General features: G+C 47.8%; 1 protein-coding gene across 1 annotated transcript in view; it reads left to right on the top strand.

The window, feature by feature from the left end:
* Nucleotides 1–3472: 3472 nt before the first annotated feature.
* The window catches only part of TLR5 (toll like receptor 5), a 33350-nt gene continuing 11341 nt past the window's right edge, over nucleotides 3473–25481 (top strand). The window contains exon 1 of the mRNA XM_055234613.2: nucleotides 3473–3569. The gene's annotated coding sequence lies outside the window, so the exon portion shown is untranslated. The remainder of the gene's footprint in view (nucleotides 3570–25481) is intronic.

Genomic DNA, 25481 nt, shown 5'->3' with positions numbered 1-25481 from the left:
CAGCTAATTTCAGATGATGGTACAGGATGTGAAGGGGAATAAGTATGACACTGACCAGAAAATAGGTATGGGGCGGGGGGGCTGGTGAAGGAGGGTTTTGCTTTAGATAAGGGGCACAGGGAATTAAGGTTTTAGCCGAAGCCTGAAGGGTAAGAAGGAGCTGTCCAGGCATTCCAGGCAGTAGGCACTGCAGGCACGCAGGCTGGGAAGAGGAACAGAAGGGACAAGAGGGGTATGGGAATTGAGCAGGAGCCAGTCACATATGGTCTTGCAGGCCATGCAAAGGAATCCTTATTGTATTCCAAGCACAAGTAGAAGCCATTGGGAGGTTTTAATAATGGAATGACACAATCTGAATTATGCCTTAAAAGGTCACTCTGACTGCTCGTGGAGAATGAGTTGAAGAGGAGGAAGAGAAGTTCTGCAGAGACCAGTTAGGAGGTCAGCATGATTGCTGGTGAAAGATGATGAGGCTTGACTATGGGGGGCTCTGGAAAATGTGACTCAGCTTCCTGTCTTTCAAGAACCTGCCCAGCAGTTACCTCCTGCCTGAGGCTTTTCCTGACCCTTCCTAGGGGGCTTTGTGACTCCAGGGATCACTTCCTGTTGCAACTGTAGCACTGTATAGCACTCACTGTGTGCATGTCCATCTCATCCTTATAAACGGTCAGGCTCCTTAAAATTTTAACTGGTGCCTAGCACAGCAGCTGGCCCTTAGCAATAAGCAACAACTAGGGTATTGAGTGCCTATAACCTGCCAGACTCCCACTAAGCAATTTACATACTGTGATGGTTCATTTTAGGTATCAACTTAACTGGGTTAAAGGGATACCCAGATAGCCGGCAAAGCATTATTTCTGGGTGTGTCTGTGGGGGTGTTTCTGGAGGAGATTGGCATTTGAATCAGTGGGCTGAGCGAGGAAGATCTGCCCTCACCCACTGTGGCCAGGCACCAGCCAATCCATTGAGGGCCTGGATAGAACAAAAAGGCAGAGGGAGGCAAATTCTTGCTTTCTCTCTTCTGGAGCTGGGACACCCTTCTTCTCCTGCCCTTGGACATCAGGCTCCAAGAATTGCACCAGCAGCCCTCCATGTTCTCAGGCCTTTGGCCTGAGACTGAGAGTTAGACTGTTGCCTCCCCAGGTTCTCAGCTCTTTGGGCTTCCCTGGGGCTCCAACCTGCAGACAGCATATTGTGGGGACTTCTCAGCTTCCATAATTGTGTGAGGCAGTTCCCCAATAAATTCTCTCTCATCTGTATAACTATCTCTCCGTTTATCCTACTGTTTCTATTTCTCTGGAGAACCCTGACTAATACACATTTATTGCATTATTTTAATCCTGTTAACAGCCTGATAAGGTAGGTATTTGTATTAGGCCATTCTTGCATTGCTATAAAGAAATATCTGAGGCTGTGTAATTTATAAAGAAAAAAATTTAATTGACTCACAGTTCTGCAAACCATACAGGAAGAATGGCACTGGCCTTTGCTCCACTTCTCCATAAGTTACTCATTTCCATCTGAGACTTCAGCAGCCTGGACTTCCCTGTCCTTATTACTATCAGCATTTTGGTCACAACCATTTAACCAGTTTCTAGTTTCTAAGAAGTTCCAAACTTTTCCTCATCTCTCTTCTTCTGAGCCCTCCAAATTCTTCCAATCTTTGCCTGTTACCCAGTTCCATAGTGGCTTCCACATTTTTGGGTATTTTTATAGCAATTTCCCACTCCTTAGTACCAATTTTCTGTATTAGGCCAAAGAAATACTTGAGACTGGATAACTTATAGAGAAAAGGTTTAATTGGCTCCCACTTCTGCAAGCTGTACAAACATAGCGCCAGCATCTGCTCAGCTCCTCTCTCCCACATATTCACAAAGATGCATGATAAGCCAGGCCCCTGATGGTCTTGCAGCATCCACCCATGATGCAGAGTAAACAGTGTCACACGTCAAGCTGTCCCCAACCTTGCCCTCGGTTCCACTATCAAAAGAGGAAACACTGGGCTTGCCCCAGCAAGGTGTTATTTATGTCAGGCTAGGGCCACTGTGGCTCCCAGCTCTTACTGCTTTCTAGGTGCCCTTACAGACCTCCCCACTGCCCTCTGCATATGCCAGATTGTGAACACCCCCTCCCTCTCCACAGCCCCCACAGTGGGGTTCGGGTGGGCGGGAGGTGGTTTCATCCCTCTACGTGCAGCCCTTGGAGACCTACTTAGGCAATTTGTCACTCAGGCTTCAAGCTGCCAGCCGAGGAGGGGAGCTGAGAAGACTCTATAATGAGATCTTTGCGCTGTAATTAAGTGCCAGGCTTTGTTTTACACCTATCTTTCCCGCCTTGCCCGATCCCACCGCCAAGCTCCTCCAGGCGGTGAGTGGGGAGTGTCAGCTGCTCTGTGATTACACCCCAAGTGGCAGGTGGCAGGGAGCTCCTCCGCCTGCAGTCTGCGCCCCACCCCCAGGCTTCCCCCACCACCAGTCTTAACTCAAGACAGTGCTATTTCTGTCCTTGAACTGGGTTTCACCCCAGAAAGCCACTCCACCGCTTTCTCATAAGGCTACTTCCTTTTTTTTTTTTTTTTTTGAGACGGAGTCTCGCTCTGTCTCCCAGGCTGGAGTGCAGTGGCGCGATCTCGGCTCACTGCAAGCTCCGCCTCCCGGGTTCGCGCCATTCTCCTGCCTCAGCCTCTCCGAGTAGCTGGGACTACAGGCGCCCGCCACCACGCCCGGCTAATTTTTTTGTATTTTTAGTAGAGACGGGGTTTCACCGTGGTCTCGATCTCCTGACCTCGTGATCCGCCCGCCTCGGCCTCCCAAAGTGCTGGGATTACAAGCATGAGCCACCGCGCCCGGCCAAGGCTACTTCCTTTTAACCCTTTGGTTGCAGGGCCTCTGGGGTGTCCATTTCTTTCTTTTGACACGTTCCTTTTCCTGAAAGTTTCAGCAAACCCCATAGGCAGATGGGGTTAGAAAAAGGAAAAGAGAAGTTAGGGCAGAAGGAGCACTGTTCTTATAGGACAGGAAGGCTCTGTCTTCTCTCTTGGGTCCTCCATACAAAATCGGAGCTTCCAAACACCCCAGCTCCCAAACATAAGCAGCAGATTCTGCTGACAGGAATGTGTTACTGTGATCTTCACATTTTAGCCTGAAGTTTAGCCTAGCTGAAGAAGCACCGGATTGGGAGTGGGAGAACATGGGATGGTGCTTCTCTTTGGCCTGGCTGTGCTTTTGGACAACACTTCAGGTCGTCGGCCTGGGTTTCCTCCTCCGTAAGATGAGGAGAGGATGGGAGGGGGCAGTGCTGGCATGTGTGATCTCGATAGACACTGTGGGAGTCTGCAGAGACCGGAGCATAACCTCTGTCTCCTCTCCCCGGGCCTGGCCTCTCACAGCCCTCAGAGAAAACCCGTCCCTGGGCTGGGGGCGCGGCCGAGACGGGGGCGTGGCCTGGCCGGTGGGCGGGCCCTTCCGTGGGCGGGGCCGCGGGGTTTTCTGGAGCCCGAGCGAGGGCGCCGGTTCTGCGGCCGGGAGGAGCCAACTGTGGCGCGGGCGGCGCGGGGAGGCGTCCCAGAGGTGAGCGCCCTGCAGCGGCAGGGGACGGGCCGGGGGCCCTAAGTCGTAGGCAGCGCGGGGCGGGGACGCGTCTGCCTGCGGAGGTCGGACTCCTCTCCGCCCTCCTCCCGGGCTGTCCGGGTCTATTTTCCAATCTATGTCCAACTCGCGCCGCCTCACTAGGCGGCGCTCTCTGCCCCGCGGCACCCGCGAGACGTGCGGTCCCTCGGCCCAGGGACGGGGTGAGGGTGTCATGTGGGTGCCCTGTGCCCGGCAGGTTGGAGATGAGGAGACCTCGGCAGTGACGAAGTCACTCACATCCTCGCTTTGAAACAGAGCGGGTCCTTCTTGTGCTGTCTCGCTGTCACTGTCGCCCCCACCCTGTGGAAGAGGCAGGTGGCTTGTCCCCAGTCACTTTCTTCCTTGGAAAAGGGAGACAGAGGGCCACCTCCAGCAGGGCCATGGAAATCCCAGGAAGTCACTGAGCTGCTCAACAAAAGGCCCCAAACACCCCACCCCACAGCACCAGGCAGTGCACCCTGGCCAAGACTCCGTAGTAAATATTGCTGGCCTTTATGTTGAGAGGGGAAAAAAAAGCCTGCCTGTGAAGATCATCGCCCAGTGGCCACGCTCCTGTGGAAACACAACTGGAAAGCCATTTCCTAAGGGGCGAGGGTGGGTCTGGGGCCATGCTGTGGCTTGGGTGATTGATGGTCGCGGGAGTGAGGGTGCTGCCCTGGGAAGGCGCTGAGGCCCTGTTGGGTGGGAATCGATGGCTGCGGCTTTCTCCCGGAGGACGGAGAGCGGTGTTGTTACCTAGTGTTAGGAACACATCCGTCCAGCACCGTGAACTGCAAACAAGCAGAGTAACCCCAGTGTCCTTCAGATACTGTTGCTGAGCAGTGACCTAATCAATGAGATGATCTGTTTGGACGGCAGGTGCATCTGTAATGCAGCCCTCTTGCTCAGTGCCTGGAAGAGGCACTGGTGACTCCCCGCTAATGCTAGGGGTAGCTACCGTGCAGGAGCAGTCAGGCTCTTGCAGGGCCTGTGTGGTTTCATCAATTTTCTCCTGCCTTTACCCAGCCCCTCTGAATTCTGAGAAGTGTGTCCAAGATCTCTTGGACTCCTTGACTCAGTTCACCCTTGTTCTTGTGGGCAGAAAACAATTCCCAGTGTGCCATGCACAGCCAGTCAGAAGGGAAGCCCTGGAGCAGGGCCCTGGGAAACGTTCTGTGGGGCTAGATGCTAATTATTCAGTTACTGGATTGTGGGGAAATTCCAGGAGAGGTCCCAGAGGAGAAACTGGGCTAAAGCTAATTACCAAGCAGTACAAAAATTATCTATCTATCTATCTATCTAGCTAGCTAGCTAGCTAGCTATCTCTATTTTTTTTTTGAGACAGAGTCTCGCTCTGCCGCCCAGGCTGGAGTGCAGTGACACAATCTCGGCTCACTGCAACCACTGCCTCCCGGATTCAAGCGATTCTCTTGCCTCAGCCTCCCAAGTAGCTGGGATTACAGGTACCTACCACTAAGCCTGGCTAATTTTTGCATTTTTAGTAGAAATGGTGTTTCACCATTGTGGTCAGGCTGATCTCAAACTCCTGACCTCAGGTGATCCGCCTGCCTTGGCCTCCCAAAGTGCTGGCATTACAGGTGTGAGCCACTGTGCTGGGCCAAAAATAATCTAAATTTCAACAATCAGTATGACCATGCCTGTGCATATGACCCTAATTATCAGTCTGACTGATTCTTCCTTCCAAAATGATGGCAGAGGATCACCTCTTTGGATATTTACAGCTCTGAGCAAAGCAAAAAGCATTTAGGTGTCATTGTCTGAATGCAAAACCAGCCCTGCCAGGTTTTCAATGTTGTTTCTGAGGAGGAAGCACCTCTCCGGAGGACGGTGTTTCCGGAATAGTGCTTCCATTGTTCATTCCCGTGCATCAGGAAGTTTGGCTCTGCTGAGTATTGAAAGCAAAACTCTCCTGTTTATTTTTCTCTGTATACTTAGACAGCAGACAGCACTGGAATGTCCAGTTACTGCATCCAGATGTGTTTGTTTCACTCTTAACATTGTGGGAAAGAATGCAGAAGGCAGATCCAAAGCTTCAATCAGATTTTTGAAGCTTAAGTGATTTCCAGCCCTGGTCCCTTACTGTGTGAGCCACAGCGTATAGTGCCTTCAGCTCTCTGGGACAAACCCAAGTTTGAGGCATAGTCCCTGCTGTCCAGAAGCTCCTAGGTCTAAGTAGGAAGACTAAACCAGCACCTGTGAAACAATTAGAGCGCAATTAATTGCGAAAGTATGTGGCAGCATCTGCTAGCTCAAAGAAGACAGCTAGTGCGGACTGACTGGGAAAGGAAGAAAGAGCTTGACAGAGCCAGCTGGTGTTCAGCTTGACTTAAGAATGACCATCAAGGGCTGGGCCAGGCCCAGGAAAGGAAGCATGAGGATATATGAAGCTCAGAATAACCAAAGGCACTTGCTGCCCAGAGCCAATTCAAATTCCTGCCTTCCAGGAATTCTGGCTGTGGGTCCTGCCACTCTCTTCCTCACCCAGCCATACTGCCCTTCTTATAGCATTCTAACCATGCCTTTTTTTTTTTTTTTTTTTTTTTTGAGACAGAGTCTCACTCTGTCACCTAGGCTGGAGTGCATTCATGTGATCTTGGCTCACTGCAACCTCCGCCTCCTGGGTTTAAGTAATTCTCCTGCCTCAGCCTCCTGAGTAGCTGAGACTACAGTCACACACCAGCATGCTCAGCTAATTTTTGTATTTTTAGTAGAGATGGGATTTCACCGTGTTGGCTAGGCTGGTCTCAAACTCCTGACCTCAGGTCATCCACCTTCCTTGGCCTCCCAAAGTGCTGGGATTACAGGCGTGAGCCACCACGCCCAGCTTGACCATGCCTTTTTTGTGTGCCTCCTTCAGTTTATGCCTACTCTCCTATGCTCAAAATGCTCTGCTGAGCAATCCTCTACAGTTTTTAAGAAGTAGTTCAAATGGCACCTTCTCCAGTGAAGACTTCCCTGGCAGGCCCCTTCCCGAGTGAGCAGAGTTGGAGGGTTTCTCCTTTGTTCTCCATTGGTCCTTGCATAGACCTCTGTTGAAGCTCTGTATTGTCCATAGGAGTTAAGGGGTCTTTGACTCACTCACTGAAGCAGAGCTGTGTCTCACTTACCTAGGGCTCCCCTGAGCCAAATTTGGTGTCTGGCACATAAGAGGCATTTGATAAATGATTCTTGATTGAAATTCAAGCCCTTATAGGTAATGGTGAAGTGCCCCACCAACTTGGAGTAGAAGGCACAGGTTATATGTTATAGGGAGTCTCAGATTGGATAAATTAGATGGAGCCAAATCCTAGAGGCCTTGAGGAGTGTTGAGTGTAATGCAGTGGTGGTGCTCAAAACTCATAGCACCCCCTATTGCCTTCACTATAGAATTCTAGAGTCTTCTTGATCTCCCCCCAGCATATCCTCTTTAGCCTCATCTTCCACCAGCTCCCACTTTGAACCCACAAATCTACCTTCTGAGCCACTCCAGCCCCAGGTAGCTCCCCAGGCCTAGGCTCTCTCTTCTCCTTTGTCCATGCTGTTTGGCAGCCTTGGCCAGGAATGCCTACTGCTCTCGCTAGCTAATTCCTGATCATTAATACTCCAGATCTGAATCCCCTATGTGCAGAGACCCCTCAGGCTGGGTTTTCAGGTTCTCCTCTGTGCTCCGTAGCACCCTGCACAGCTTCTAACAGCATTTATCACACCCTCTTATGGCTGCTGGTTATTTGGCCATCTCCCTGCTGGTTAGCTCCCTGAAGGCAGTGAATGGGTTAATCCTTGATGTATCCTCCATCAGTTAACATTGTTCCTAGGAGATGGTGTCCAATAAGCGTGCATTGGATGGTAGGCTGAACCAGGGTGATAAAAATATCAAACGAAGGACAAATCTAGAGACATCTGGAAGGGGAAAACTAGAATTTGTTGATTAGTTATATAAAGAGAGTGTATTAGTCTGTTATCACACTGCTAATAAAGATATAGCTGAGTCTGAGTAATTTATAAAGGAAAGAAGTTTAATTGACTCACAGTTCCACATGGTTGGGGAGGCCTCACAATCATTGTGGAAGGCAAGGGGGAGCAAAGTCACATCTTACATGGCAGCAGCCAAGAGAGCATGTGCAGGGGAACTCCCATTTCTAAAACCATTAAATCTTGTGAGACTTACTAGTTACCACAAGAACAGCACGCAGAAGACCCGCGCCCATGATTCAGTTACCTCCCACTGGGTTCCTCCCTCAATGCATGGGAATTATGGGAACTACAATTCAAGATGAGATTTGGGTGGGGACACAGCCAAACCATATCAAAGAGTAAGGGACAAGGTTCCTTGAAACCTGTGAGGCAGGTAGAGATGGTGTCCTGCAGGGGTAGGATTCCCTGGCCTGGGGAGAAGTCCACTTACATGTCTCTGAGTACTATGCAAAAATGTTTTTGTTTCCTGGAGGATTTTCAAAATTCAAAATATCAAGTCACTTTGAGACATATTGAGTCTGATGTTAAAAAGGAAATGTTCTAGAGTCAACTGAAACACACGCTTTAAGTACAGGTGAAGTAATGCCTAGAGAAAGATTTTGGGAGCATAGTGGCGACAGTTTAACTTGTGAAAGCAAATGTGGTCATTGATGGAAGAAGCCTAAAGCAGAGAACAAGGTCTTGGGGAAACCTGGAAGCCATGGGGGTGGGAAAAAGAAAAGTATCTGTTGGAAAATAGGATGATAGAAAGATAGGGAAAAAAACTAAGGAAGCCAAAGGAAGAGATATTTCAAGAAGAAATAGGTGGCCAAAGCTGCCCAATGCTAAAAAAAAAAAAAACAAAACAAAACAAAAAAAAAACAAACCCACAAGGAGATTCATAAAAGAAAACAGGCTGGGTACAGTAGTTCATGCCTGTAATACCTTGGAAGGCCAAGGTAGGAGGATTGTTTGAAACCAATAGTTCAAGACCAGTCTGGGCAACATAGTGAGACCCCACCATCCCCACCCCCACACGCAAAAATTAGCTGGGCATGGTGGCACATGCCTATAGCCCCAGCTACTCCAGAAGCTGAGGTGAGATGATCACTTGAACCCAGGAGTTCAAGTCTGCAGTGAGCTCTGATCGCACTACTTCACTCCAGTCTGGGTGATATAGTGAGACCTGGCCCCCCCCCAAAAAAATAAAATAAGCCAGAGCTGAGGAGGTTAAAGAGAGGCTAGTTACTGAGTTACTGGGCAATGGAAACACTGGGTGGAGTTTTTAGACTTTTTGTCTGAGGAATTTGGCCATAAAAGAAAGAAGGCAGGAGGGGTCTGCTCAAGAGTAGACGTTCTGTTTGTTTTATGGTAAGAGAGATCTGCCTGCCTTTGACCACACTAGGGAAGGAGCTCATTTATGCTAAAGGAATATGGATAAATATTCATATTGTTCACATTGGTTATATTTCATTTAAACCTTCCTCTCCTCCTTTCCCATCCCCTGCAAGTGTCCCATAGAACTTTCTTTCTGGGAATTGCCAAAGTCATGGTATTGCTAAATCCAGTGAAAGGGTGTTGCAACACAGAAATGATTGGTTCCCATTTCACTGGCCTGTAATGAGCCTCCCTCAAATGCTTCCAAACAACTTTCCTTCCTAATAGTGCTAGTCAGGCATTTTCTCTTTTACTGTGCACAAATTAATAACACCAGCAACAATAGCAAATGCATAGATAGCAGTTACTCTGAGCTACAGACTATTGTGAGTACCTATGAGGGGTAAATGGTGAACCAGTATTCAAGCTTAACATATCTGTCTTCAGGGTCCATGTACTTAAACCACCATGCTAAATTCAAGATAAGTAAGTTTGTATTTTACCATAGATTGATGTTCATGTTCCTGACACTACTACAAGATTCATAGTCCTGATGCTACTGACAACATGGCTTCTCCACAGTCACCAAACCAGGTATCTCTCTGGACCCAGGTTCACTGTGGCTTGGACTAGCTTTAATAGTCAATAAGGCCAGGGACAATGGCACACGCCTGTAATCCCAGCACTTTGGGATGCTGAGGTGGGCACATCTCTTGATCCCAGGAGTTCGAGACCAGCCTGGGCAACATGGCGAGACCCGCTTCTACAAAAAATAGGAAAATTAGCTGGGCATGGTAGCATGTGCCTGTAGCCCCAGCTACTTGGGAAGCTGAGGTGGGAGGATCACCTGAGCCGGGGGAGTTCAAGGCTGCACCCTGATCACGTCACTGCACTCTAGCCTGGGTGGCAGAGTGAGACTCTGTCTCAAAAAAAAAAAAAAAATTAAAAACAGTCAATAAATAATTTGATAGTCAACAAGCAATCTGCCACATGCAAAGTATTGCAAGGGACCAAAAAATATAAGCTATGTGTCCCATCTCATTTACTCTTCATAACCATCCCATTTTATAGTTAGGGAAACTGTCTGGATTTGAACTCAGAAGACCATAATAAAGGCAAAATCGAAAGTCACTTTTAGTCCTGAATTTCTGGGGTCTGAGGTTCCTCCTCATCTTGGTCAGAGATATAACTGGGTTCAGATAGTTTCAAGACTACCTTTTATTTTATTTCCCAACCTGTGAACCAAAAGGGTAGTGAGTGTGAATCTCTAGCATGCACAGATGTGCAAGAAATACTGCCTCTCCTCTATTTTCTAGATATTAATATTGGTTTAGAGCCTTCATCTCATCTGGCTGGCAACCATAGAAACCACCCCAGGTTGTGTCACTGTGTCACAATTTCAGATCTCTTATGCATTGCCAAGATCCCAGGGGCACGGGTGCAGGTGTCTCCTGCTCCCCCATCTGGTCCACTCGGGTTACCACTGAATGCACTCTTGTGCCTGTCTTGCCTAGCAAGTGCCCACTGCTTCCAGACCACATAGCTAACTCACTGGGGTCCCGCCAGAGTCCTGCCTTCCTGGTACCCACAGACCCCTTTTCCCTTCCTGTCTTCCTCTTTCTAGAAGCATGCCTCTCTGCTTTACCCATCAGCACCCCCCACCCCTCTTCCCCCAACTTGGCAAAGCCTTTGTGTCCCCAACCTACGGCCCTGTTTGGGAAATCGAAGCCAGAAGAACCTGCAGGCTATTCCTAGTAGGGTTCTGACGTATACCTGCCCTGGGCCAATGACTAGGAAACTGGCTACAGAGGTGGAGGTGAGCCTAGGAAAGTAGAAATACAAGGAGAGGGGAAAAAAAAGTCAAATCTCAAAATATCTAGCCACAGACACAAGCTCCTCTGAGGGTAATTTCTTGAGAGGGGAAAAAGTTGCTATTTAAAGCTAGGATATATGTGGATCCATTTTTTTCATCAGTACATTAATAACATCATTTTCCACTGTGTATCTTCAAGATCCGGTGTAACAGGCTTGCAAATTTGCCAGAATGAAGAAGGAATGTTCTGCTCCAGGGAGGATTGGCCCTGGTCTGTGATTGCTGTCATGATGATACTCAGCAAGTTTCCTTAGATAACTTCAGAGTTAACAAGGATGTAAAAATGCTTCCATTTCAAACTCACCGTTATACATATGCAGAAACTGTGGACAATGAAAGTTAGACTTGTCTAGGATACCCAGACTGTGGCTGAAGGAGGACTAGAACCGATATTTATCCTCTCCCTGCCCAGCATTTTTGCCATGGTCTCATGTATCTCAGAAGTAACCACCACTAGCAAATTGGAGCCAGATCAACTAGCTGACTCCCTGCCCTGACTCAGAATGGAGCACAGCCACCCTGGGCAGCCTGCCCAGGCAGATTCCACATGCAATAAACCTCCTTCGGGTCCCAGGACACTGGGCACAGGGTGGGGACGTGTTTCCAGCAGGGGTGTGCTCCCCAGCCTCGCCTGTCCCTGCTTACAGTCCCTCAGGCAACACCAGTGAAATCATCTTCCTCTCAGGGTATCCTCATCCTGGCCTGAGTGCCCCCCACCTTTCCTTCTCAACCTCTTCGGGGCTTACCTTGCATCGGGGGTGTCTCCAGCAGCTGCATGGTGCATTGGATTTTATCTGCCTGGGAAGCTTTCTCTTGATTCCTTTGCTAGCCCAGCACAGATTGCACATCCCTCTCAGAACAGTTCTCAAGTATTTGATACTCTGTCTTCACATTCCCATTTCGTATCTAACTGATCAGTTTAATAGGGTTCCTAGTCGCCGGTCACCACCCCACCCCAACTGTTTCCAATTTACATCACAATCCAAATGATTTTTGCAGCGCTTAGCAGATTGTCTGTGTCATTACTTTCAGGGATGCTATATTGGACTTCCCTACTCTCATCTGCTCCAGCTCCCTGACCTTATAGTTGCCCAGCTTTCCTGGCAATTGACTTTGCCCATCAATACACAGGATTTAGCTGAGTAGCATCCAGGGAGGATGTCGGAGCCTCAGATGTTAATTTTCTAATTGAGAATATCGGCGCTGTCCGAACCTGGAGACAGGTAGGGATGTTCACTTTCTGGGCGAACTACCTTTTCTCGACAATTTTAGATGTTGTGCCAGTTGTTCGTTTTTAATAATCACTGAAACAAAATTATTTCTTTCAATCAGATGCTTTAAAATTGTGTGCTAAAGAGTTATAATGTGCAAACAACGGGGAATCCATTCCGTACCTAAACCATGTGAGTTTTCAACATAACTTTTCAGAGTATCAGCGCTTTTGCTTGCTGCTGTTTTCGTTGGTTTTTTGATGCTGGGAACCACTACCTAAAGATAGTAAAGAAAACAGAGGAAGCTTTCCGGTAACTCATGCTAAAGAAACGCAAAATCACCCCAGTGCCTTGAGAAATTTCCTTTCCCTCTCTCACTTTCCCCTTCCGTGTTCTAAAGGGAAAGCGTTTCTGGTTAGGTGTAGTTGCGTAAATGATGGCTGCCTACTCCAGCAAGCAAGAACTGTTGGAGTATTAAGCATGGGTAACTGGATCCTCTGGTTTGGGCACTGGAGGATCCTTGGAAGCCGGAAGCAGGCTGTTGCTGCCGGGGTGGGGGCGGCGGGGGTGGGAGGCAGAAACTATTATTGCTGTGATTTTATAGGCAGTAAACTGATGCTCAGAGAGGTTCAGCACTCGCCCAAGCTCACACACCTACTAAACTGTGGAGCTAGGATTTGAATCCAGGTACAAACTTAGCTGTCATTGAAATGTCTAAATGCACTCTATTGCGCAAGCTATAGGAACTTCCCAGCGGAGCTCAGCTCAGGGCCGCTTGCAGCTCCTCCCCGCCCCGCTCGACTCTCCTGCCGCGGCTCCGCGGGCTCCTCCCCCTCGGTCCCTGCCCCTTGTGCGCCCTCTGCTGGTCTCTAGGGAAAGCGCATCTCCTGAAATCAGAGAAGTCGCACCCAAGCTGTCCTGTTTCCTTAGCTCCTAGTAAAGCGATATGACCCATCCATCCCCTCCTCCTCAAAGCCTCACATGAATCTTCTTTGAGGTACTCTCTGATGCTTCACTCTTCAGCGCTGAGAAAAATGGGGAGGAAGGGGAAGTTAATGTATTAGTATAGCCCCTTCTCAAAACCAATCGTGCAACTTCTTAATCATGCCTCATCCTGGAAGAATGAGGCAGCTCACGTGGGCATGGGAGTAATGAGCAGGGAGGCAATCACAGACTCTTAGGTTCTCACCGCTAACAGTGTGGTCAGTGGACCAGCAGCAGCATCACCTGGGAGCCCGTTAGAAATGCAGACTCTCAGGTCCCGCAGCCACAGCTCTGATGAATCACAATCACCGTTTCAAGGTCTCGGGCGGGCCGTTTCAGGTTCCGAGCTCGTTTTGAGGTTCTATGGATGCTTTGCAGCATATTCAATTTTGATTTTGTTCAAAGGTCACAGTGACAACTAAGTTTGCAGCTGGATTCAAATCCGAGCTCCACAATGTAATAAATGTGAGATCTTAGACAAGTGCTTAACCTCTCTGAGTTAATCATCTATTATCAAATAATGAAAAGCACTATAAGCCAACTCTTCGACTTTCAGGACATTGTTCACCTGAAACCCGAAATCCAGTAACTGTGCACTGTCTTCTAACACAGCCATAATTCACCTAGATGTACTGCTTAGAAATGTCTCACTCTGATGGTGACCTTAGTTCTGTTTGTCCCTAGAGGGCTGCAAGACCATTTTGTCTGGAGGTTCTCTGCTCATTGGACAATAGGGACAGTGGAATTGTCCTCATCCTTGTGTTTGAGTCTTTGGAAACCAAATGACCCCAGAAATGTCATGAAAGAGATTTTTAGGTCCCAGAGGAACTGAATGGCTTAGACACCCACCTTCTGAACAAGAGGCTGGGCCAGAGATTTCTCAAGATCCCTTCAACCTTGGTGTTCTATACGCCTTGATTTACAAAATGGTCTTGATCTTTTCCAATTAAAATTCCATTTAGTAGAGATACACAGAAAGTTTGCAGTTCTTCCACAAGAAAACTGCTGTATGGCATAGAAAAATATCTACGTAATATTTTTTGTTTCTTCTTCTTAATTAGCTTTCCTATTTTCCCTTAGGAAAACAAAAAGTCCTTTCTCCTGATTTACCAAAAAATAAGATACTGACTACCATCACTGTGATAAGATTCCTATAGTCTCAGGCACTGAAGTCTTTAAACAACCAGGGACCCTCTGCCCCTAGAATAAGAACATATTAGAAGTCCCTTCTTCTAGGACAATGAAGTAAGTGCTTCTGGTAAAAATGTGTCGTGTGTGTGTGTGTCTGTGTGTGTATGATACATATATAAATATATACATATTTGTACATATATATACATATGTACAAATATACATACATATAAGATCTCTCTGTCGCCCAGGCTGGAATACAGCAATGTGATCATAGCTCACTGCAGCCTCAAACTCTTAGGCTCAATGGATCCTCCTGCCTCAGCCTCCCAAATAGCTCAGACTACAGGTGCACACCAGCATGCCTGGCTAATTTTTCTATTTTTTGTAGAGACAAGGTCTCACTATGTGGCCCAGGGTGGTATAGAACTCCTGGGCTCAAGCAGTCCTCCCATCTTGGCCTCCCAAAGGGCTAGGATTAGAGGCATGAGCCATCATGCCCAGTCCTATCTTCAAAATATTAATGGGGAAAAATATTGCTGGGGTACTTAAGTTGTGCCAGGTACTACAGGGGGATCCTGCATGAATGAAACTGAGTGCCTGCCCCTCAAGACTTACAATCTAGTGGAGAAGGCATAATAAAATAAAAATGCTATGATGGAGATGTACCCAGAATACCAGGGGATGAAGATAAAGAGTGCATGTAGGCCAGGCGTGGTGGCTCACGCCTGTAATCCCAATACTTTGGGAGGCCAAGGCAGGTGGATCGCTGGATCCCAGGAGTTCGAGACCAGCCTAGGCAACATGGTGGAACCCTGTCTCTACAAAACAAAAACAACAACAACAACAAAAATTAGCTGGGCATGGTGGTACAAGCCTGTAGTCCCAACTACTTGGGAAGCTGACATGGGAGCATCACTTGAGCCGAGGGGGTTGTGGCTGCAGTAAGCCCTGATTGCACCACTGCACTCCAGCCTGGGTAACAGAGCGAGACTTTGCCTCAAAACAAACAAAAAAAGAAACTAGTGCACATAGAAGTGTGAGAAGTGCACACAGAAGTCTCATGGCAGAGGTGGCCTCTGAGGTGGCCTTTGACGGGGGAGTTGGAATGGGATGAGCAGATGAGACATTCACGAGCATTCCAAGCCCCAGGACCAGCCTAAGCTGAGAGATTGGGTGGAGGGCAGACTCTGAGAATGGCAAGTTAGATCTCGAGCACAACGCAGTGACGGGACGCCAGTGTAGATGCAGCCAGGAAGGCAGGGTGGCTGGAGTTTCCCGCTCTGTGAAATGAAAGGGTTCAAGCACTGAGGGCCTCTCTAGTCAACCATTCCAGAATTCACTTAGAGTCTGTGGTGGGGACCCTGAGGTCATCCTGAAGAGTTTGAGTGATATGGGCATGAAGAGTCAGTGAAGACTTTCAATCAGAATCATGCCCCAGGAAGCCCCCTCAGATAGCAAGTGAGGGGTGTGTGTGTCAGGGTCAGGCTTACTCTGGGAGACTAGCAAGGTGCTGTCTCCCATATCTAGAGAGGAGGCAGTGGAGCCTTGCAGCCGAGCAGTGGCTGCAGAATTGGAAGAAGGGGAATGGATGCTGGAGGTATCCCGACGTGAAATTCACAGAACTGGCCACCAACAGCATTGATATCCTGCTTAAGCCTTCTTCCAGCTGGGAATTAAGGAAACCAGAATGACCTCACCCTCCTGGTTAGATTTTAAGGATATATACACTAAAGACAGAAATAAGGATCCATGAGCAAAGATGAATATGAGGCAGTGTCTGACCAGTGAGAAGGGTCTCAGAAAGGCTATAGCCCTAAATGCTCTGAATTTGGGGGAAATGCTACAAATATGCAAAATGATTTTTCAAGCTCTGTTCAGATAAGGAAGAAGGAAGCAACAGCTCACTCTCAGAAGCAGATGGTGCAATGGTATAATACTAGCAGATAACCACTCCCTGGCAGGAGAGAAGTGATGGCCCAGGTAGGAGAGAAAGAAGCAAGCAAGTGACGTGGGGCTGTTCTGAATCTGCCCAAGTCCTTCTCAAAGCAGCCTATCCAAGGAACCCAAAGAATTGGCAGAGGAGCCCTCTGCACCTGGCAGCCTTTTCTGCAGGGCCACGAAGAGGGAGGGAGGCACCAGGCAGGATGTGAGCAAATTCATTCATTCAGCAGATATTTGCCAACATACTACATTCTAGGTGCTGGCAACACCATGAGTCAAAGAGAACCAAACAATACCTGGCCTCTGGAACAAAATTCTGATTCACAAAAAGGGACACGGGTGGGCTTTTAAACCACAAACCAGTGAGCTTGACAGCAACTGTGGACAAATTTCTAGAAGAGGTTTCGTAGGTGGTCTGCAGCTCTGTGGAACGGTGCAGGGATCCCTGTATGTCAGCCTGTGTTTCTGAATGGCGAGTCACAGAGAACTCAGCTTGTTTCCATCCTGACAGGGTTACCCTTTTCTAGCAACTCTAGGAATTTGGCAGGGCATTTGACAGTCTCTCAGGGTATGCCCCAACCCCCACCCATTGCTAATGGAACAAAGACTGCACATAAAAGGGAAATTTAGGCTACACTTAATAGACATGCTTTGTATTACGGAATCATTAAGACCTAGAGAGGCAAACAGACCCTAATGAGACCACCGGGCATCAGTAAATAAATCAACCGTTCTGCAGTGCACAGAAACCTCGTGTGCTGATTCTCTGAGTCCTCTTTCGAGAACAGTAGTCGCTTGTGAGGCGTTTACCCCGCTGTGTTAATCCCTGATGCTAATGGCTGTTGCTGATCAGGCGTGTCGTGGCTCTGAGGAGAAACCTGGGTAGGAGCTCGCTTTCCATTTTGCCCGCATGAACGGACTGCCTGTTCCTGGCCGTGAAGTACATTTTGCACTCACGTTTGCACGAGTGAGCTGCTCTCCCTCCCTGACCTCGTTAGCCTGAGTGTGAGCTGCCTGGGGCCCAGTCACACCTGTCTGACCCCAGCTTCCCCTCCCAGTGGCGCTGCTGGGCGCTGTTCCCCGGGACTGCGGCGGAGCCCTTCTCGCTGGCGCCGCTCCTGACATGGTGTCCGGCCGCACGGATGACCGGTAGAGGGCAGCAGCGCGCTCCGGGTCGGGAGCAGGGCCTTCCTAGTCCAGAAACGGGGGCAGGTCCGCTGCTGAGGGCCGGGGCCTGGTGGGCTAGGGGCAAGGGCAACCTGGGGAAGGGGTGAGCTCACTCTGCAGGAAGAAGAGAAAGAGGAGATGTGAAGTCGTGCTGACCACATGGCATATTGGACACTGCACATTTATGTGGACCTCAATGTGCCTGGCGCATGGTTTCTGCGACAGGAGCCCAGCCGTCAGGTGTAGACGTGCAGGAAGCTGGCAGATGGGCTAGAAATCAAGGAGGCTCAGCACTTGCAGGTGTCGAAAGAGGGTTTGAAGAGAAAGCCCGGAGTGCCTGGAATGGTGGGGAGGCATGAAGAGGCTCACACCATGAAAGGCAAAGACAGCTCAGGGGCACTTTCAAGGCCGTCAAGGAATGGTGCGGAGAAGTGAGCGCGCGCAACAGCTGGAGGGGGCGGTTGTGAGGCGAGTCGGAGAGAAGGCCCTCCTGTCACGGGTAGAAGGTCGTGACTGCAAGTTGTCCAGGTTCTTGGCATTTTGAACAAAGAATTGGACAAAACAACCAGCAAAGCAAAAAGCAAAGAGGGTGCAAATGCCAAAAGCAACCAATCGGAGGCTAGGAAGAAGTTACAGTTATATTTCTATGCAAATGAAGACAGGCCATCAGTCTGATGGGTTGTGGACAGCAGCCATTCAGAGGCTGGAGTGAAGTTACAGAGTTGCAAATGAAGACTTACCTGCAATCAGTCTGTTTGGTTGCGGACAGCCAATTTCCCATCTGCCACGCAGAAAAGGACAAAGGGAGTAGCGTCTGGTCCTTTTGTTACTTATGCGTGGAAAGTTAGGATTTTCCTTTCCATTTAGTTCTAAGAAGTCGGCGTGAAACAGACTTAGGTTCCCTGCCTCCAGACCCTATTCTCCTGCCTCACTCCCACATTGTTCCATTGTCAGGAATAAAAGACTCTGGGGATAAGGTGGACCTCCAGATGAAGATGAAGGTAGAAGGGGAGGAGAGGCTGAGAGGCTAACCTGCCACTGGGACCCAGGGCCAAGGCCCTTTGTGATTGAGGGGAAGTGACCACAGATCAACAGATGATGACTGAGAGATGGGCTGGAGCAGGACCGCGGTCCGGTCCTGAACAACACATGCAGCCATGCCCAGAGATGCTAGGCTTAGAGGCTAACATGCAGTAGAGAGCTGCGTGGCCTTAAGTTACTTTAACTTCTCCGGTCTTCAGTTTCCTCATCCGTAAAATGGTACCTACAGTAATGGTACCCAGTAATAGTACCTACAAAAGACTGGGAGGATGAGGGAAGGGAGGGAGCTCCCAGCTGTGTGGGGAGGAGCATACAGGCGAGGGTAACCCACCATATGGTATTATAGGGATTTGTGTCTATTTCTGTCCTCCCTCCAGACTCTAGCCTCACGGTTCTCAGACATGAGTATGCATCAGAACGACCCAGATGCATTAAAAACACTGCCAGGTCCCAGCCCCAGAGCTTCTGATTCAGTGGGGCTGGGGTAAGGCCCAGTAATTTGCATTCCTCGCTAAGCCCAGGTGCTGCTGCTGCTGCTGGTTCCGGGACTGCACTGTGGGCACCACTGCTCTGGAGTCTGTAGAGCTCCAGCAGGGACTCCTGTTGAGGAGAGACGGGCATATGGTGGGAGCCCAGGCCTAGGACGAGTAACTCTAGGACAAACAAAAATTCCAGTGCAAGAAGAGGTAGTGATGAATGAAAAAGCGATCACTCCAGCAGAGCTTTAAAGTCATGAAGGAAGTTTATGACGTCATAAACTTGGAAGTTTATGAAGGAAGTTAGAATTGCACCTGGGGAGCAAGTGCTGAGGTTAATGGCAGTGCAATCCCCCGTCTGTTTTATTGGAACTGTTGTCAGAGGCAGAATGCTGGGCTGGAGGGACTGTGGCCCTAGCAATGTTTTGGACTTGACAATGCCCATTTGTTGGGCATGGTTCCAGTGGGATGCTGTATTATGCATCTAGAGAATGTATTTTTCCTGGAAGAGTTCACTTTGTCCACTGCCCTCGAGCCTTTATCCAAGGATAAACCCACATTCTGTACCTACGTTTGGAATTGGTCCAGGAATTTTATACCTGTGTGAATTTGGAGAAACTCTCTCAGACACTCATTTGGAAATGAATTAGTGTTTTTCTCAGACAGTGAGTCCTCCATGCTTGCTGTTCCAATGGCCCTCCAGGTTTGGGCCCAGCACCTGCCAGGAGAAGCATTCCCTCTGTAGCTTCCACCTGACCACAGCCAGCCCAAGCCCTGCTCAGAACCCCAGGCCTGCCAGCGAGCCTGTGACTAGAATTATCTGCTAGGGATCAAGCATTAACTTGACACAGGAGCAGCCCTGGCTCAGCTGGAGGCATCCACATGCTGTGGTGCCCCAGGAGCAGAGGCGCCCCCGAAATGCAGGCTGTGTGTTTGCTGCAGAGACACCAGGGCCCATAACTCCCCAAGCGTAGGTGAGCAGCTCTGCTGTCCAGGCAATGAAGTCAAGAAAGGGAACCAGCACAGCTAATGGCTGGGATTAAAGCTAAATGAATTCAGCTCAAATGAAAGGGATACTGACCCTTCTCCCTCTGGCCTCATTAACTTAATTAACAGTGCTTGGCAGGAGTATTGAAGCCTGCATTGATTGTTCTGTTTCTGTTTTTCCCCCTCAAAGCCCTAGATACAAGTTATATCAGCCTTAATAATAAAAACCCAATACTCAACAGCCCTCAGATTTTCTTACCAGCCCTTCTTCCTCTAAGAGAATCACTTGGTTTCTGAGTTGGAGGAGATCCATTAGACCAACACTTCTCAAAGCATGGCCTGAGACCACAAGCATCAAAGCAACTGGGATACGGCTATAAAATGCACTTTCCAGGCCTCAGAGGCCTGTGGAACTGGAATATTGGGAAGTCCAGTTTGGGTGTTTGTAGTGGGTTTTGGGGGTTTAATTTAATTTTTTTAATTGTGGTAAAATAGACATAATTTTCATTTTATAAAAAATGTCCATTTTAATAATTTTTAGGCAGATGGTTCAATGACATTAAGTACATTCACCACGGTTCATCTCCAGAACGTTTTCATCATCCCAGACTGAAACTCTGCCCGTTAAACGCTAACTCCCCATCCTCCCCTCCCAGCCCCTGGTAACTTCTGCTCTGCTTCCTGTCTCTTTGAATTTATCTATTCTAGATATCTCTTACAAATGGATTCATGCAATATTTGTTCTTTTGTGACTGGCTTATTTTACTCAGCATAATGTCTTCAAAGTTCATCTGTCTTGTACCATGTGTCAGAATTCCATTCCTTTTTAAGGCTGAAAAAATATCCCACTATATAGACAACAAATTTTGTTCATTTATTCATTCGTTGGTGGACATTTGGGTTGTTTCCACCCTTTGACTATTGTGAGTGATACTGCTATGAATATTGGTGTGCAAATATCTGTTGAGCTTCTGCTTCCAGTTCTTTTGGGTGTACACCCAGAAGTGGAATTGCTGGGTCATGTGGCAGTTAGTTCTGTTTCATTTTTTGAGTCAGTACTGTTTTTAAGCAGCCCACGTGGTTCTAAGGTGCAGTCAGGGTTGCAGCCAGAAGACCAGGTGATCAGACTCTCTGCTGGTGGAGTCACCTGAAGACTCTGAACAACCCCGGATGCCCAAGCCATACGCCACACCAACTAAATCAGCCTTTCTCAGATGGGACCCAGACACTTGTATTTTTTAAAGTCCCCTGGTGATACCAGTGTGTAGCCAAGTTTGAGAACCATTGGTTTCCATCAGTGATTCTCAAATTTGAGTGTGTATAAAGTTCACACAATGACTAAGGATACAGATTCCTGAGACAGCACACCACCACCCCACCCCCACCCCCCACCCCCACCCCCACACCGCCGCCACCACCACCAACCACGGCCAACCCCAAAGAGGCTCATTTAATGCATCTGTGGTCAGTCTGGGCTGCCTGGGTCTGAAGACTTCCCAGGTGATTCTAATGTGTAGCCAAGGCTGAGAGCTACTAATCTTGTTCAGTCTTTCAATGAAACATGAGAACACTGAGACTGTGAGAGGTGACACACTCTGTCCAAGTCCCTGAGCTCGTTAGGGTCTGAGTCTGCACTCATTCCCAGGGCTGATTTTCAAGACAGTCCTACGAGTTCTCCATACTCTGCCTCACAGGTGCAGGGGGTAGAATCCTATATAGAACCTGCATCTTTTCTACTCTTAATTTGAACTGTAATCCTCGAATTATAGTCAGTGCTGCTATAAGGCTTGTTTTGGAATGTGGATTTGTTTCTAACATGATTGATATATTAGGAAACAATATTAATGTGTTAGGGAAGATTATTGATGTGCTGGAGAATAATATTAACATATTCAAGAATGTGAATTTCACATTTGCTTATGTGCAATTTCTTGCATGTAAAGGCAGAAAACTGCACCCAGCTGTGCCAAAACGCAAAAGAATACACAAAATACACCACCAATATTAGTCAGCTACCTCATTCTCCATGTGTGATTTGAGCCACATGCACCCACGTCTGTTGCTGTAACTTCCCCTCTGATATCAAGTAACCCTTCTTCCCTCATTCACAATAACTCACCGGCCGAGTGCAGTGGCTGTAATCCAGTGCTAGGCCTGTAATCCTAGCAATTTGGAAGGCTGAGGCAGGTGGATCACCTGAGGTCAGAAGATCGAGACCAGCCTGTGCAACATGGTGAAACACCATCTCTACTAAAAATACAAAAATTAGCCAGGCATGGTGGCGCACACCTGTAATCCCAGCTACTCAGGAGGCTGAAGCAGAAGAATCACTTGAGCCTGGGAGGCGGAGGCTGCAGTGAGCTGGATTGCATTCCAGCCTGGGTGACAGATCGAGACTTCGTCTCAAAAAATAAAAATAAGATAACTCACAAGCTGCAACCCCTCAGATGTCCACTTCCACAAGCAAACTGCAGGTCAAAAATGCTATATTATGCATTTTTAAGCATTTAACTTGGCTAAAACTGTGCTACCATAAGGGGGACTCCAGTCTTTTCTTTTTTCTTTTTTTTTTAGACGGAGGCTTGCTTTTGTCGCCCAGGCTGGAGTGCAGTGGCGTGATTTTGGCTCACTACAACCTCCGCCTCCTGGGCTCAAGGGTTTCTCCTGCTTCAGCCTCCTAAGTAGCTGGAATTAGAGGCGCCCACCACCACACACAGCTAACTTTTGAATTTTTAGTAGAGATAGGTTTCACCATGTTGTCCATACTGGTCTCGAACTCCTGACCTCAGGTGATCCACCTGCCTCAGCCTCCCAAAGTACTGGGATTACAGGCGTGAGTCACAGCGCCTGGCCCAATCCTTTCTTTATATGCCACTGGTAAGTTTTCGAGTGTGAAACACCCTAGCTCCATTTTTCCCATGAGCCTTGTGGTTTTTATTGTGTGATTTTGCATAATGTAAGGACTTGTAAAAAGGAATGTGTATGTCACCTGATAGAAGAACTAACTGTAGAAGTAATTATACACATTGCTTTTTAGCATCCTTTTAACAATGATTGAGCAGCTCACTGCCCCCTTGAGAATTTTAGTTCCTGTCCCTCCCTTTCCTCCCTCTATAACCACTAGATGGCGCACTCCTCCGCTGGGGTCGGGCGCCTTTGCAGCGGCCACCTGAACAGCCTGGACGCCATTCTTGAACTCTCGTCTCACTGAGGTTTGATCGGGTCTGGAACAACTTCACAGCCTGGTTCTCCTCTTTAGATTGGATTTCCCCAATCCCAGTGCTCATTCAAGATTTACTTCTGCCCACTTTAGCTCTGGCTCCTTTTTGGATGGTACTTCCTCCCAGGCTGTCTGCAGGAGCTGCCTCGCTGCACACACCTCTGCTCACCTGCGCACCTGGTTCCTCTGCTCACCTGTCCTGCCATTTAACCCACAGAGATCTACTTCAGAGACAAAAATCTCGTTATTTCATGCCTTTCTGTACTTCATAAAGAAATCGGTCTGCGTGGTATCTTTGTAATACAACATAAGCCCAGATAATGTTCTTTCACATCCATTTGTTCAGCTGGCCTCATCCACCTTACTTACTTTCATTTTAGCTTCCCTATTATGTACTTGAAAATTCAGTATCCTGGAACATATTTCGTTTGGGGCTGTCTTTCACTCATCTTCACCACAAATTCAAGGTCACCTAGTTTGGTGGCATGTTTGGGAACCGGCATTGAGTCATCCATAAAAACAAAGAATTTAAACTAAAAAATGTAACTGTTCTTCGGAGCTGGCATTCTCACTCCCATGTCTGCAGGGATTTCTCCGGTTTCATGAGATGAGAATTTCCTTCTCATGTCTGGATAAAATAGCAGCTGCAAAACTGTCAGCAACTTGGGGTCCAAGTTTGTTCTTTCCTGCAAATACTGGTAGTTCAATATTGGAACATATTTATATCTTAGAGTCACTTAAAATCCTCATTTCTGAAATCAAATTTTCTATTCTCTTTTCTTCTAGAGTAGAGATCAGCAAACTACGGTCTGTGTTTGGACTGCAAAACCTAAAATATTTACCCTCTGGCCCTTTAGAGAAAACGTTTTCCATACCCTGTTCTAGAACCTAAAGTGTGATTGTTTAACAGAAACTAAGGGCCCTCAATGTGACATGGAGATGGACAGGCCTCAGGAAGTCAGCAAATCCTCTGAAACTGGGTTCAAAATTTGGTTTGTGATGCAAATGGGCATTTTTGTAGGAAGAAGAATCAAAGCTATCATCAGAGCCTCAAATGGGTCCAAGACTTCAAAAGGTTTAAAAACATGTTGTCTACTTATGGGCAGTGTAACTGAGCATGAGAGCCCACCATGACATCCTAGGTGTGAGCAATGAAGCCAACATGCTTATATGCCTTGTAGGCACTTCAGAATCTACTTCATACTATAAGATGTGGAAAAGGTTATGTGGAACCCAATACAAATAAGGTCTTTCCATTACCATTTATTTTCCTCCTTGGATGGCAAAGCCTGTTCTCCCCCACTATTCTTGTCTCATCTGAAGTACATCTTCAGACTCTTCACCCCAGGTACCACTGAGTAAGGGCTCATGCTTCCTACCACACACCCTTATCTCTGCCTCCCAGGATTATATCAGCTTCTAGAATCACAGCCTTCCAGTTGCACGCCAGGAACCCTGGAGCTGGATTTAGGGCCCATTGCACTAACTGCCTCTCATCTCGTCCCTTGTGACATCTGTCCCTCTCTTCATGGATTCTATTCTCCCCATTTTAGGTTGGTTTATCATCATGATGCATATTTGATATTATTGGACACTGTGAAGTGTCAATGATAAATGTGTAATTGAGGGTGGCAGGTACAGAGCAGAGCACCTCCCATGGCACCTGAGAAAGCCTGTGCCAAACCTTGGAGGTAGGAGGGATGGTGTTTGCCTTTAGGAGTTTCTTCTGAACTGTAACACCCTCATCTGCCCTGATTGGTTTCTATTTTCTTTCAATAATTCTTCATTTTATCTATTGAGATCGCATTGAACGTTTATCCCATTTTCCAAAATGCAGCCTCCCGCCTGTGTGTGTCATCTATAAATACAGGGTCATTAGCTCTGAGGCCCATTTGAAGCCACAAGAAATTCACTAAGACAGAAAGTAGCTACTTTGTTTGCATTACTCAATCTCATCACCTACAAAAGAAACAAACACTGGCCAGGCACATGCCTGTAATCCCAGCAGTTTGGGAGGCCGAGGTGGGCTGATTGCTTGAACCCAGGAGTTCCAGATCATTCTGGGCAATATGGCAAAACCCTGTCTCTACAAAAAAAAGTACAAAAATTAACTAGCATGGTGGTATGCACCTGTGGTCCCAGCTACTCAGGAGGCTGAGGTGGGAGGATTACTTGAGCCCAGGAAATTGAGGCTGCACTGAGCTATAATCGCACCACTGCACTCCAGCCTGGACAGCAGAGTGAGACCCTGTCTCAAACGGAACAAAACAATAGCAAACTATGTAGGTGGAAAGAATACACAGGATTTGCAGAATTCCTGGCTTTAGTCGTCAGAGTGCCTGTAAGGAATGTGGAAAAAGACCTGGAAGCTTTACCTCTTGGGACTGCAGCACTGTCAGACCCAGACCTCTGTTTTATAACAAATATTTGAAATGACCTCTTTATTATTTTGAAATAACATTCATAGATGTAACATAATCCACCTACATACATAATTTTATAGAAATA

The sequence above is a fragment of the Symphalangus syndactylus genome, chromosome 19 (genome assembly GCF_028878055.3).
Source record: "Symphalangus syndactylus isolate Jambi chromosome 19, NHGRI_mSymSyn1-v2.1_pri, whole genome shotgun sequence".
Lineage (NCBI taxonomy): Eukaryota > Metazoa > Chordata > Mammalia > Primates > Hylobatidae > Symphalangus > Symphalangus syndactylus.
The sequence above is the reverse complement of the archived record's forward strand: the minus strand, read 5'-3'. Positions and strand labels throughout refer to the sequence as shown.